Below are 15,031 nucleotides of genomic sequence, written 5' to 3' on the forward strand. Positions count from 1 at the left end.
TGCGAGACCCTCATGGGTAGTCAAGGTCGTTAATCATCCCCTAGTTTTTAGATGAATTTTACCATTTTTTTAGTCTTAATTAATAACTTACACAATAAAATTGAGAATGGAAATGGGGAATGTGTCAAAAAGACAACAACCCGACCATAGAGCAGACAACAGCCGAAGGCCACCAATGGGTCTTCAATGCAGCGAGAAACTCCCACACCCGGAGGCGTCCTTCAGCTGGCCCCTAAACAAATATGTATACTAGTTCAGTGATAATGGACGTAATACTAAACTCCAAATTATACACAAGAAACTAAAATTAAAAATGATACAAGACTAACAAAGGCCAGAGGCTCCGGACTTGGGACAGGCGCAAAAATGCGGCGGGGTTAAACATGTTTTTTGAGATCTCAATCCTCCCCCTATACCTCTAGCCAATGTAGAAAAAACAAACGTACAATTGTACGCACAGTAAAACTCAGTTTAAGAGAAGTCCGAGTCCGATGTCAGAATAGGAAACAAAAGAAAATAAACAAAATGACAATAATACATAAATAACAACAGACTACTAGCAGTTACTGACATGCCAGCTCCAGATCTCAATTAAACTGATTGAAAGATTATGTCTTCATCATATGAATATCAGGCACAATCCCTCCTGTTAAGTCTTCTCTTCTGAGATCTTCCTGCTGTTCATTCACATCTTAACTGTCAGACGAATTCCTATAAGAGTTATTGCCCTTAAATGTCAAATTTTACCAAATTTATTTTTATATTTTTGCCTATTATTTTGAAAACTATAATAGATAGAAAGAAATTTGAATTAGGAAAAAGATCAAAAAGACAAGATCTACAAATAAGTGACATGGCCAAACTAGTCAGACGACTCCTTATTGGAATTGTTGCCCTTTTAAGATGAAAACCGACCGTGCGAGACCCTCATGGGTAGTCAAGGTCGTTAATCATCCCCTAGTTTTTAGATGAATTTTACCATTTGTTTAGTCTTAATTAATAACTTTCACAAGTCTTCTCTTCTGAGATCTTCCTGCTGTTCATTCACATCTTAACTGTCAGACGAATTCCTATAAGAGTTATTGCCCTTTAATGTCAAATTTTACCAAATTTATTTTTATATTTTTGCCTATTATTTTGAAAACTATAATAGATAGAAAGAAATTTGAATTAGGAAAAAGATCAAAAAGACAAGATCTACAAATAAGTGACATGGCCAAACTAGTCAGACGACTCCTTATTGGAGTTGTTGCCCTTTTAAGATGAAAACCGACCGTGCGAGACCCTCATCGGTAGTCAAGGTCGTTAATCATCCCCTAGTTTTTAGATGAATTTTACCATTTTTTAAGTCTTAATTAATAACTTACACAAGTCTTCTCCTCTGAAACTAATGGGTCAAATTTAACAAAACTTGGCAACAATCATTATTAGTTGTATATAGTTGTCTCGCCTACGACAAAAGTCGCGGTAGGCAAAAGGAGTAGGTCCAATAAGACCCCTTTTTGGCCCCAAAATATAGTAGTTTTACAAAATTGCTAAAATGTAAACTTTAAGCTATTTATTGGAAAGTACAATACTTCTGCTACATAAATATGGGCAGTTTTTAACAATACAATGCATATATATCGGGTACTAGCATCATTAAGTCATGCTAAATTACGGAAATCTTCACAATTTTAGCATTTGAGTTAAATTTTAGACGGTTTCTGTCTTAAATGGAAGTGGCCGCATTTGTGTTCATTCTTAATATTTAAATGCATGTTGTATTTGATGATAATACATAACATATATAAAGGTTAAGAGTGAACACGGATGCGGCCACTTTCATTTTTGACAAAAACCGTCTGAAAAGTGACATATTATGGCATATTTGATAGATTTTTCATATCTAAGCTTGAATCTGAGCGTCTTTAATGATAAAATCAGTTCAAATCTGTCACATAAACTAATTGAATCGACTGAAGTAGACACTTAAGTGTTTAAAAAGTGACCAAAATCTTTCATCAGATGAACCTGAAATTTGAGGCCAAAATCGGCTCTTACCGGACCTACTCCTTTTACTGACTTGTTGAAGATGCAGGTGAGCGACACGACCTCTTTAGAGCTTTTAGTTTCGAAAAAAATTTAATGTTTAACAATTTAAGTACATAAAATAGGACTCGGATGTCTATCTGTGATTTTTTGGGGGGATACAGCTTGTTTCCCGTTTCTCTTTTTGAAAAAAAAATATTGCCCCATTTGTTGGGATATGATATGTAAACAGAATGGTCCATCTTGTAGCCATTTAGAAGGGTTCGTTCTTTGTGTTTTTTTTTTGTGCTTATTAGATTTCCTCCCCATCCCTTCTCACTAACAACTATAATCCGCCGTAAATGTCCGATACAAATGTGAATATTTGTTCTTTAAGATACTGAACCCGCCAGTAATTGTATCCACTTGGTTGTTAAACCTTTATTAATCTTTACTATGAATGGAAGTCACATTATTCAAAGAGAAATAACTCATAATATTAAGTGCACTACTGTGTTTGCATCCATGAATTCTTTACAATACATAGACATTCAAACAGAAAATTATGTCTTACTTTTTAACCGATGTGCGTTTGTTTAGTTTACATTTCAACAGTTTTCCTATGCAGCTCGTACAAGGAGCACGGTTCAAAAACAATGTTGTATCTTATTCTAATTGTTCTTAAAGTTATGTAAAGATATGTTGAGGCGGATCGAAGCGACGAAATTCAAAATTTGTGTGAATTTCCATTTTATGTCATGATCAGTTTAAGTTGTTTAAAGTGATATTCATGGGACAAAGCAACATAACTCAGATTTACATTTGTGAAAACTGCATGTTTTAACTACTACTATGGTTCTTGTTCTCTTTGTAGTAACAGGTATTCAGTACAACAAAAATAAAACAAACGCCCAAAATGATATTGTAAGGTAAACTCGGATCAATTGAGACCACAACCTCCCATAAATTGCCAGATATACACAAAGATAACTATTGCTGTAATCAATGTATTTGTGCTGACCTGCATTTTGATTGAGTAGTTAAATAGCTTATACCCTTTTTACTATATTTTGAATAGTATATTTACTCAGGGTTTGAATTGCTCACCTGCAGTCTATGCATAATATTGACAGACCCCCCCCCCTTTTTCCCCCCTACTTACAAAAGACATGTTGATCTTTTGGTAGTAGAGGAACAGACATGTCTAATACCCTGAATCTTGAAGAAATATATATGGCACATGCAGAATTATTACATATGTCAGACGGACATTCCTGACAACGAGCTAGAACAAGTGCCAAATATTGGGACATGTGCCTGAGGAAGAGAAATAAAACTGAAAACCGAACGTTTACTAGACTTATGGAGGATGACAGCAAGACACGGATTGGATGCAAATGTATCATCATAACTATTATACAAATATATGTCCATTTAGATCAAAAGTGAGGGATAGAAACTAGAGGCCGAGTCGCAACAGACACTTCAGAAAAATTGTGTCCTCAGAAGCAACAATCAAGAAAGAACATCCATTAATTGTTTTTTTTCCTCTCATTTCATTTCACCTGTTTAATATAACCGTTACACTAAGAGGCTCCAAAGATCATGTGTCGTTCACCTGGATTTATGTGCATCTTCAACAATGGCCACTCTCCATTGTAGACTAGGATATAATTCATAAAATCTCTTTTTGTTGATCTTGTATTGCTAGTCATTTTTTCTGATTACAGTTTTTCTACGCAATTTTTTGCCAAACATGCAAAAATATGTAAAAAAAAACATCATTAAAGGGCTATAACTCCTATAAGGAGTTGACTGACAATTTCGGACATGTTGATATATTTTTAGATCTTGTCCTGATGATCATATATGCAGTTTGAATGTCCATTTATCAATATAGTTTCAAGATAAAAGGCTAACATGAAAAATGAAATAGTAAAATTATCATTCAAGGGTAAATACTCCTATATATAAGGAGTCAACTGGCGATTTCAGCCATGTTGAATTCATATTTGTAGATCTTATTGACTAATCATTTCTGCCATTTACAATTTTCGACAAAAATGCAAACAAGAGGCACCCATGTGCCTGTATTGCTCGACAGGTGAAAAAAAATTGCAGTTTACTAATTTGGACTTTAGCCTTTGTGTTTGCTGATCATTTTTGCATTTACATGTTTAACCTAGCTCATATAGTTTTTAAGATAACATCTAAAACTCCAAAAATCGGTAAAAATCGATATTTCAAGGGCAATAACTACAAAACTAGTTGTAAAATTGTCAGTGTAGATAGACGTTTGCATGGTGATCATTTTTGAAGTTACACTTTATACCTAGATCTTATACTTTTTAAAATAACAGCAAAAATGCGAAGTTGTGAGAAAAAAAATATGGACAATTACTCAAAAAAAGTTGAGTTTATGTTGAAATTTTCAGGGTTAATAGATCTTATCATTTTTTGCCTTTTACACTGTTAACCTAGCTCTTATATTGTTCACAACAACATCCAAAAACTGCCAAAAATATATTTCAGGGTTAGTCTCTCCAAAACAGGTGGACATATTTATCAAAATTTAAGGGTAGATAGAAATTGTTATACTGACCATTTAAATCCTGTCAGTGTTTCTCTACTTGCTATAATTTTAGAGATATTAGCCAAAAACTGTAGTTTCACATCTATGTTCTATATTTAGACATGGTGGTCATGCTGGTTGATCAACCTGGACGAAAATTACAAACTGTATAGCTGACATCATACAGATAAAGTAGACAAACTTTACTTTCAATTCATTAAGCAGTTTCAGAGAAGACTTTTGAAGAAAAGTTTACGGACGACGGCGGCAAAATGATGACAAAAGCTCACATGGCCCTTTGGACCAGGTGAGCTTAGAATTGGTAAAAAAAGTTTAGGGCAAATACTCCTATCAGGAGTTGGATAACAATTCCAGCTAATTGGCTTATTTGTAGATCCTATTTTGCTGAACATTTTTGTTATTTATAACTAATTCAGTTTCCATCTATTTTATGTTATGCTAAAAATGGGAAAATGGGAATAAATTGTCTTTCAAAGACAAACGCCTGCATAAGGGATTAACAGACGATTAAATTTTATTATTCAAAGTTTCAATCCGTAATATAATAGTTTTTAGATAGGCACTGGCTACGGTTACATGGAAATGTAACAATAATAAAAATATTATTGTTACATTGGAGACTAAATGCAGGAATGCATGGTTGGGTAAGGACCTGATTAATTACGAATGTAACAATAATTGTTGAGGCTACGGTTACATTGCGTTATTGTTACATGAAAAACAGTAATGTACGATGGGACTAGTAACATGTACTAAATAATAAAAGTTGAAGACATTTATCTTATATTTACAATACATACAATTATTACATACAATTTCTTTAATTCTTTATTTACAATGACATTTTCTACATATCCAGTAAGTGGTTTTTGGAGCATGTTTTAGTCCGACACATTTCTGATGAAAACACTCCAAGCAGCCATCACACACCAGTGATGCCGCATTGTGAACGTCCGTATCGCATACCGTGCAGTTCCATTTTGCGATATTCCTTTTAGAAGATAAGTTTTAAATTTTTCACCCAAAACAAAATTGGCAATTAGAATATAGCAAAGTACTCTCGACCAATGAAATTGTAGGATTGGATGCCTCTTAATTGTGAAGAATGAATGTAAATCATGTTCTTAGTAAGGGATTATCTTATTATTTGGGTCTATTTACAGTTCAAAACAAAGAGTTTCTATAAAAGAGTTACAACTGCCCCGAAGCACATTTATCAGATTGAAAGGATTTATCACACAGTGATTGAAACTGACTAAAAGTTGAATTGTGAAACAAACAAAAATCTCAAAATAAGTTGAAGTTTACTGGTGCAGTAAAATTGGTACCGTGAATTTTATTATGAAAATATTATTAACTTCAAATTACTATAAAATTAAACAATACCAAAGCAATGCAAAAAAAAAAAAAAAAAAAAAATCTTTCAGATAAAAAATAATCTAAATCTTTAGCTTTCCAAAACTTTGATTACTTGATCAGCGGTTGGGGAGAATAGTTATTTCCAATACATGTATTCCGATAAAAAAAAACACGAATTTAATTTTGAACATATTAAAAACTTTTAAGGGCATTATTTTTGAATATTTCCCTGACATAATGAAACAGTATTTGATGTAAAAAGCCGGACCAAATTATTGGCTGTGAAATAAAATTTAGTTGTAACTCAAATGTATTAATTGATTTAAACTGTAAATAAAAAAAGGATAATTCCTCACTAAAATATTACATGATTTACATTCATACTCACAATCAGGAAACATACAATTCCTACCTTTTCTTTCTACTTTTGTGTCACATAATATCTATAACGCATTTTTTTTATTTAAATATTTCCCAAATGATAAGAAAGTCCTCACATCACTAAAACTAATCCATAAATGACATGCCGAAAAAGGAAGTCATGCATCAAATTATCAACATTGCACTGACAATGAAACTAGTTCTTGAATAGATCATTTGAGCCTTGAGCACTTTACAATATTCTAAGTTTGTAAGAGAATGATAATCATGCAAGAGAATGATAATCCCTTTCTTCATGATTAAGTACGAGCGTTAGCGAGTACTTATCATGAAGTAAGGGATTATCATTCTCTTACAAACTTAGAATATTGTAAAGTGCTCAAGGCTCAAATGATCTATTCAAGAATTAGTTTCATTGTCAGTGCAATGTTTATAATTGATGCATGACTTCCTTTTTCGGCATGTCATTTATGGATTAGTTTTAGTGATGTGAGGACTTTCTTATCATTTGGGAAATATTTAAATAAAAAAAATGCGTTATAGATATTATGTGACACAAAAGTAGAAAGAAAAGGTAGGAATTGTATGTTTCCTGATTGTGAGTATGAATGTAAATCATGTAATATTTTAGTGAGGAATTATCCTTTTTTTATTTACAGTTTAAATCAATTAATACATTTGAGTTACAACTAAATTTTATTTCACAGCCAATAATTTGGTCCGGCTTTTTACATCAAATACTGTTTCATTATGTCAGGGAAATGTTCAAAAATAATGCCCTAAAAAGTTTTTAAATGTTCAAAATTAAATTCCTGTGTTGTTTTTTTTTATCGGAATACATGTATTGGAAATAACTATTCTCCCCAACCGTTTTATAGTAATTTGAAGTTATTAATATTTTCATAATAACATTCACGGTACCAATTTTACTGCACCAGTAAACTTCAACTTATTTTGAGATTTTTATTTGTTTCACAACTCAACCTTTTCAGTTTCAATCACTGTGTGATATATCCTTTCAATCTGATAAATGTGCTTCGGGGCAGTTGTAACTCATTTATAAAAACTCTTTGTTTTGAACTGTAAATAGACCCAAATAATGGGATAATCCCTTACTAAGAACATGATTTACATTCATTCTTCACAATTAAGAGGCATCCAATCCTACAATTTCATTGGTCGAGAGTACTTTGCTATATTCTAACATATACTAGGAATCTCTTCATCCATTGTTCAAAGTATAATGGCAGTAATAAGTAGTAGGTGTGCAGTTAAAAATACTTAGAAGTGAACACTTTTCTCAGCCCGAGTTCTCAACAACAAACCATTGAACTATATTTTTCGCCTTTGGCACTACTAATCTGAAGTAGTATCTTGAAGAACATCAAAACCATTAATACGTAAAACTATTTAAACACCATTTGTTGAATAATAATATTTATTATTTATCATTATTACACGTATTATATCAAATAGATATATATGAACAATGTGCTGAAATTAAATGAAGGTATGGTAATTGTTAAGGAGACCATAACAGGCATACATTTGTGCCCGTAAATTGAGACACATTCAATGTAAACTAATTGAGCCTTTGAATAATTATTCTTAAAAGCAGGTTATCAATTTAACACAGTAGTTAAATCTTAAAATATTGTTTTATAGGACTACTAACATTGTTTTTTTGTTTTTTAAAAAATTTAAAGTCATTTCAGTAACTGCAAGTACTTTTTTTTCAGTGCTTTGTGTCTTTTGTTTTAGTGCCTCTTATCGATCTTTTGAGTTGCAAATTGCAACTGAATTTTACAGTATGTTCTTATGTTGTGCTGTAACACCGCTGTCCCAGGTTAAGGGAGGGTTGAGCGGTCACAAACATGTTTAACCCTGCCATATTCTTTATGTGGCTGTCCAAAGTCAGGAGCCTGTAGTAAAGTGGTTGCAGTTGGTTCAGGTCGGTCATACATGTATTTATTTTTCGTAAATTGTTTTGTTATAAATTAGGCCATTAGTTTTCTCGTTTGAATTGTTTAACATTTTTCATGTTGACCCTTTTACAGCTGACTATACAGTATGAGTTTTTCTCATTGTTGAAGGTCGTACGGTGGCCTATAATTGCTTACTACCACTTCCATTTTAACTCTGGATAGCTGTCTCATTGGCAATTATACCACATCTCCTCATTTTTATACTTGTATACCAACAACTTCTCGCACTTTAAGCTCTAGATGCAATATTTTATTGAATGATAATAATATAAACAGAAATTGTATGCATGCATGTTTGTTATCAAGTATTAAAGTATCGAATAATGTTTTTTTATGGGGAGCCTCCGAGGGTCTTGAATTTATTTTCTTCCTCAATGTGGGGACATGAAAAAAAATCAGAGAAATTCCAGAAATTTACCTACTACGGTCCAATATCCAAAATCTAAATGCATGGTAAGATTCGGCATATCAAGGAACCAAAAGAATTCAATTTTTGGACCTCAATGTGGACCAATTTGATAACGGGGCCCAAAATCCAAATACATGTTTAGATTCAGCATATCAAAGAACCCTATATATACAATTTTTGATGAAATCAAACAAGTTTAATTTTGGACCTCAATGAGGACCAATTTGAAAACGGGGCCCACAATTAAAAATCTAAATACATGGTTAGATTTGGCATATCAAAGAACCCCAAGAATTTAATTTTTTTCATGAAATCTTCCAAAGTTTAATTTTGGACCCTTTGGACCTCAATGTTGACCAATTTAAAAACGGGCCCAAAATTCAAAATCTAAATACTCTGTTAGATTCAGCATGTTAAAGAACCCGAAAAACTCAAGACTTTGAATTAAAAGTCATTTAAATTGGTCAAGAAATAAGCTATCTTACAAAGTTCTATATTAGAAAACTAGTTTTTTTGCCCTTTCTTCCTAAACAGATAGGGTCATAACCCCCAAAATCAATCCCAACCTTCCTTTTTTGGTATGGAACCTTGTGGTGCAAATTCATAGAAATCCAGACTTTACTCAAGTTATTGTCTGGAAATCAGAAAATTCCTAAAACGGTTTGTGCCATAACCCCAAAATCAATCCCAACCTTCCTACTGAGGTATAGAACCTGGTGGTACAATTTCATAGAGATGCATACACTTATACACAAGTAATTGTCCTGAAACAATAAAAATGCTTGTTTTTGGAACCTAATTCCTAAACAATTAGGACAATAACCCCTTAAATCAATCCAAACCTTCCTTTTGTGGTATGGAACCTTTAGGTACAATCTCTTTAAGATCCATACACTTATACTCCAGTTATTGTCTGGAAACCAAAAACTAGGCAACCGCAAAAATTTTGCTGCCGTACAAAAGGTTGACAGCAGCACCAAGTGATGGCCATTACTTTTGGCCAGGGGAGCTAAAAATGATTTTTTTGTTTAAGAAGAAGGGTATATTCTGTGGCCAATATGGCCCTGAAAATAACTTGGGTAACCTTTTTCACAACTATTACAGTAAAATGATTTTTTTTAAAGCACACTTTTTTTTATTGCTTAAATCTGCTTTATTTGAACTTTGGTGGATAGTTGTCTCATTGGCAATCATACAACATCTCCTTATTTTCATTTCCAACTTTTTAGTGGAAGATATACTGTAAATTTATAAATTTTTGTAAGGTTTTATATTAATGTGACTGGGTGAAAATCATAAGAATTTGCATTGCGATATCCATATGCAGCTTACCTGATAAATGGACAAAACCATGAAAACTTAAACCTGCCAAACAGACATGTACACCTTACAATCATTGCAAACACCAAATACAGCTGATCTATTGATTATAGTATCTGAGCAGATCAAACCACAATAAAATGCTCTGCTGGGCGCAGCTTGATACGACCGCAGAGGTCAAACCCTGAACAGTTGGGGCAAGTATGGACACAACATTCAAGCTTGATACAGCTCTGAATTTGGATTGTGATTAAATATTTGACACAGCATAGGTTTCTGACACAGAATGAATGTGGTCTAAGAACTTATTTTTTTTTAATTTACCTATTATGGTCCAATTACCAAAATCTAAATACATGGTTAGATTCAGAATATCAAAGAATCCAAAGAATTCAATTTTTGATTAAATCAAACAAAGTTTAATTTTGGACCCCAACTTGAAAACTGGGCCCATAATCAAAAATCTAAACACATGTTTAGATTCAGCATATCAAAGAACCCCAAGAATTCAATTATTGTTAAAATCAATAAGTTTAATTTTGGACCCTTTGGACCTTAATGTAGACCAATTTAAAAAACGGGACCCAAAATTAAAAATCTAAATACACGGTTAGATTTGGCATATCAAAGAACCTCAATAATTCAATTTTTGATGAAATCAAACAAAGTTTAATTTTGGACCCTTTTGACCTCAATATGAACCAATTTGATAGCGGGGCCCACAAATAAAAAATCTAAATACATGGTTAGATTCAGCATATCAAAGAACCCCATATATTCAATTTTTGTTGAAATCAAACAAAGTTTATTTCTGGACCCCAATTTGGACCAACTTGAAAACTGGGCCCAAAATCAAAAATCTAAATACATGTTTAGATTCAGCATATCAAAGAACCCAATATATTCAATTTTTGTTAAAATCAAACTAAAGTTTAATTTTGGACCCTTTGGACCTTAATGTAGACCAATTTGAAAACTGGACCCAAAATCAAAAATCTAAATACACGGTCAGATTTGGCATAACAAATAAATAAATGTGGTCAATGATTTTACAAATCTAATGCGCCATACTGTGCAATTAAAGATTACTTCTTGAAATTTTTCAATATTTGAAATTTGAAAAAAAATAATATTTGAAGAATAATTCTTTTTTATTTCTGAAATCTGAAATGAGAAAAATTTGATCCCCCACAATTTCATTTTACCCCCCCCCCCCCCTTTTCCCCCAAAAATGCTTTCCCTCGAGATATGGTCATAATCTCAATTCAAATTTCCAATGGAATTTGCAACCATAATTACCCATTTAAATTTACCATAGTGCTAACTTAATCTATTTTATAATAGAATTTAAAATATGGTGTCAAATCTTTCATATGGATTTTTTTGTAAAAAAAAAAAAGATGCAACATTTGCAGATATTTTTACTGGTCTTCCTTTATAAATATGCATTTCTTTAAACATAATTTAAAAGCAGTGTAAGGGAAGTAATCAAAACGTTGCATTTGGATTACCTCCCTTACACTGTTTTAAATTGTCTTAATTGTTAAATAACCATTACTTTATACATAATTTAAAAGCAGTGTAAGGGAGATAATTCAAATGATGTATTGGATTTATCTCCCTTACACTGCTTTAAATTATGTTTTGTACTAAAGTATTTGTCCATGAACCAGGACAACTTTGTTTTATCCCCTAATTCCTAAACGGTTTGAGCCATAACCCCCCAAAGCAAATCCTAACCATCCCTTTGTGGTATGGAAACTTGTGGTATAAGTTCAGAGAGATCCATACACCGTTCCACAAGTTATTGTTTGGAAACTAGAAAATGCTTATTTTTGGCCCCTTTTTCCTTAACTGTTGGTACCATAAGCCCCAAAATTAATCCCAACCTTCCTTTTGTGGTATTTAACCTTATGGTAAAATTTCATAGAGATCCATTCACTTAAACTAAAGTTAGAGTGTGAAAACCAATGTGTCTTCGGACGACGACGCTCACGCCAACGTCATACCAATATTCTTTTTGCGGTCGTATAAAAACTCAACATTCACCAATGAACCATAAAAATGATGCCAGGGTCAGATGAAACCTGCCAGTCAGACATATTCCCCATACAATCATTCTAAACACCAATTATAGTTGACCTACTGCCTATAATATTTGAGAAAGACCTAATTATGCCACTTTCACCTCAATCACTGATCCATGAAATGTTGACAATGTAGACTTTGCAATGATCCCATTTACCAAATATAGTTATCCTATTACATGTACTCATAAGCGAGTACTTAACACTACAATTTTGTTTTCAAGCAGTTGCTGAATTATGAATAAAATGCTCCGCTGGGGCGCAGCTTGATACCACCGCAGAGATCGAACCCTGAACAGTTGGGGCAAGTATGGACACAACATTCAAGCTTGATACAGCACTGAATTTGGATTGTGATTAAATATTTGACACAACATAGGTTTCTCACACAGAATGAAAGTGGTCTAAGAACTTAAAAAATTTTAATTTACCTATTCAAACCATATCATTATTATTTGCTTTTATATATAAATCAGAAATAACCAATTTAAAATGGAAAATTTTAAAGAAAAAATAGGAAAAAAAAAATCCCCCCCAATTTTTTGAACCCCCTTATGATTCATCACCCCAAAACTCAATCCCAGCTTTCCCTTAGTGGTATGGTACCTTGCAGTACAATTTCAGAGAGATCCATACACTTGAACACAAGTTGTTGTCTGGAAACTAGAAAAATGCTTGTTTTTTTGCCCCTTTTAGGCCCCAAATTCCTAAACGTTTAGGGCAATTACCCCCAAACTCAAACCCAGCTTTTCCTTTGTGATATGGAACCTTGCAGTACAATTTCATTAAGATCCATACACTTACACACAAGTTATTGTCCTGAAACTAGAAAAATGCTAGTTTTTTTGCCCTTTTATGGCCCCTAATTACTAAAATTTTGAGGGAATTACCCCCAAAATCAATTCCAGCCTTCCCTTTGAGATATGGAACCTTGTAGTACAATTTCATAAAGATCCATACACTTACACACAAGTTATTGTCATGAAACTAGAAAAATGCTTGTTTTTGGCCCCTAATTCCTAAAATTTGGAGGCTATTACCCCCCATAATCAATCCCAGCATTCCCTTTATGATATGGAACCTTGTGATACAATATCAGAGAGATCCATACACTTACACACAAGTTATTGTCATGAAACTAGAAAAATGCTTGTTTTTTGCCCCTAATTCCTAAAATTTGGAGGCAATTACCCCCAAAATCAATCCCAGCATTCCATTTATGATATGGAACCTTGTGATACAATGTCAGAGAGATCCATACACTTACACACAAGTTATGTCTGGAAGTTACAAAAATGCTTATTTTTGGCCCCTAATTCCTTAACTGTGGGTACCATAACCCCCAAAATCTTTCCCCACCTTCCTTTTGTGGTATTGAACCTTATGGTAAAATGTCATTGAGATCCATTCACTTAAACTAAAGTTAGAGTGCGAAAACTAATGTGTTTTCGGACGCCGACGCCAACGTCATACCAATATACGACCACAAAAATTTGTTTGCGGTCGTATAAAAATGAATTAAAGGACAATGGACATATGACAGACAGTATTATAGGGAATCTACATACAACATATGAAGCACCTAGGTCTACTACCTTCTGAAATATAAAGCTTTCTACAAATTGTTGATGACTACGCCAATGGGTAGTAATCCTGGTTTTGCATTCTGTGACAGGTGAGACAAACAACCATACTGCAATATGTTGCATTCAAAGATATTTACAGTACAAAGAAAAAATCTTATTAGTTTATTTCCTTTTGAAATTACGTGCAAGCTGACTACTGCATGTGTTATATCAGTCTAAATATGGCTGAGGTTTACTGTTTTAAAATGAATTGTGTTGATTTAAGTAACTGTGGATTCATTTTTATTCGTGGTATACCAATTTTCGTGGATTTCGTGGGTCACAGCGAACCACGAATTTAAGAATTCAACGAAGAATAATCCCGAGAAATGTGTATGGAGTCGGATGTTTATTTCCGGTTATGTTATGCAGTTCAAGTATAGTGTTGACTAGCGATAAACATTGTTACATAACACATGTTTTTATTGAAAGAAGATACAAGTATTTTGATTAAATCAATAATAAATATATCGAATATCAGTGATAATTTACTTTTTAAAATTGAATAAAACTGTTCATGGAAAATAACTGCAAGTTGTTAATTACCGTGTCATAGTGTGGTTTACTGGTGATTCAAAATCAATAGGATTAAGTACGTGGATATTGCCCGTAGGTAATATTGTTTATGACAGGAACATTTATTTTCACACCTTTTACTTATATGACTGTTTATTATATCGTGATTACGGAAATGAACTTTCAATCATAAGAGTCTTGAATGCCTTATAAAATTACGACAAGAATTTATAAATTGTAAAACAAACAAGTAATTAGTTGTCTCTGTCCAGTATTGTAATAGAAGTTTTTAATGAACACTTTAACCTACAATGACCAAGCCAGGATTTTGACAATTCAAAACTTTTTCAATGAATTCCTTCTTTTTTGTTTGTTTTATTATTGATCAAACCAAAGAGGTTATACGATCTCCTAAATTAAAAAGAAATCCACGAATTACGTATCTGATTTTTTTTTTCTTGTTGTAATCAGCGATCCACGAATTTACGTATACCACGAAACGTCTTTTTTTCTCTATCCACGAAAATAAATGAATCCACAGTACATTCCACATAAACTTATTGATCAATTGAATAAACTTATTCTTAAGTTTATCAATTCAACATTTCTATCTTTGAAGTTAAATTTCACAGATTTATAGGGCCAATATTGACCCTTGAGAGACCTACTCTTTCACATGGCTTACTACAATCCACAAAATGTCATTGGAAAGGACGGAACAAAAATATAAAAGTATATTTTTTTAC

The sequence above is a fragment of the Mytilus californianus genome, unplaced genomic scaffold (assembly GCF_021869535.1).
Source record: "Mytilus californianus isolate M0D057914Y unplaced genomic scaffold, xbMytCali1.0.p SCAF_7, whole genome shotgun sequence".
NCBI lineage: Eukaryota > Metazoa > Mollusca > Bivalvia > Mytilida > Mytilidae > Mytilus > Mytilus californianus.